Raw genomic sequence first — 1,446 nt, forward strand, 5'->3', positions numbered from 1 at the left:
AATATGTTTGATGTCAGTTCTATCTCACAGCCATTGGGAATACTAACTCAATGAGAAACATAATTAGGAATTTAGAAGTCCAATGAATGGTTTTATTTTGTAAAAGATTTGAGCATAAAATAACTTCAGAATAAAATATGACTGGGAAATTTTTGCATATACTAATTTTCTTTTGTAACACAGAATGTGCTCACTGGTGCTGTAAAGTGCACTATGCTGTGATCTTGTGAATTGCATAGGCCCAGGAATATAATTGTATATAGTGTTGGATCTATTTTCTTTGATCAGTTATTTAACTTCATCTAAGAAAAACATAGCAATCTTGTATATGAATTTTTTCATATATAGCATTTATAAAAGAAACATAGTTACAATATTGTTTTCAAAATGAATGCCTAAAATCACTGCATTACTTTATCAATGATGTGCATATTTTTACTTTTTAATCATTTCTTAATAATTTTTATACTTGCAAATATAACTCTAATTGAAACACTGTCTCTCTTGAAGACCAAGTGCTCAAACACAATCAGTTTTTAAAGGCCCATAAATCAGAGCAGACTTTTTTTTCTAATCTCCCTTTGAAACAAATTATGAAAATGAAAGGAATTGCAGTATGTTTAATTCAAATATGAAATTAATAAATCTCTAGGAGATTATTTTTAATATTCTACCAATTCTTCCAAAGATAAAAAAAAAAGCAGCTTCATGACTGGCTTATATAATAATATTCCAGTACCAGTCATCAGCTTTATTTTTCTACATATCTGTACAGACATTATTTCTTGACGTTCCATGCTCTTTGTGTTAAGCTCACCTAGAATGCATCACAATGATTAGATCAGACAAAGGTACAGGGTACACAGGTGAATATTATCAATTTTCCATGGTAGAAAGGATAAATAAGAATAGAATAACACAAACAGACAAAATGACAGGATCAACAACAAAAGCAAAGCAAATTTTAAATCTTCAGATTACATTTAATTTATCAAGGAAAGACTTTTCAAATAATTTTAGCTACAAGGGGTACAATATTGGTAGGGAAGAATATGAAATAGTTATTATTGTGTGCAGTAATCAATAATATAAAACAATATTGACACTCAGATTCAGAGGGACATTGTGGTTTTTATTTTTATGAAAACTCGATAGCAAATACATTTGCAATATGAAAGAACTGAACTCAATTCCCTTTACATAAAAGCATCTTGGTACACAGAGCTCATTAATTTACTTTCAATTTATATACTAATTATGAGCTAATCTTGGTATGCTAGGTAAATGGAATATAAAACAATATCTCAACAGACAATATTTATTAATTTCTATGAGGGCTTAGCAACCTTCTGTTCTGCCTCTGAAAGATATAAAGAGGGAAATACAGTTCTTGTGGTCTATTAAAAAAATGAATACAATCCAATTGAACCTCAACATTAGAGTAGG

The sequence above is a fragment of the Tamandua tetradactyla genome, chromosome 19, assembly GCF_023851605.1.
Source record: "Tamandua tetradactyla isolate mTamTet1 chromosome 19, mTamTet1.pri, whole genome shotgun sequence".
NCBI lineage: Eukaryota > Metazoa > Chordata > Mammalia > Pilosa > Myrmecophagidae > Tamandua > Tamandua tetradactyla.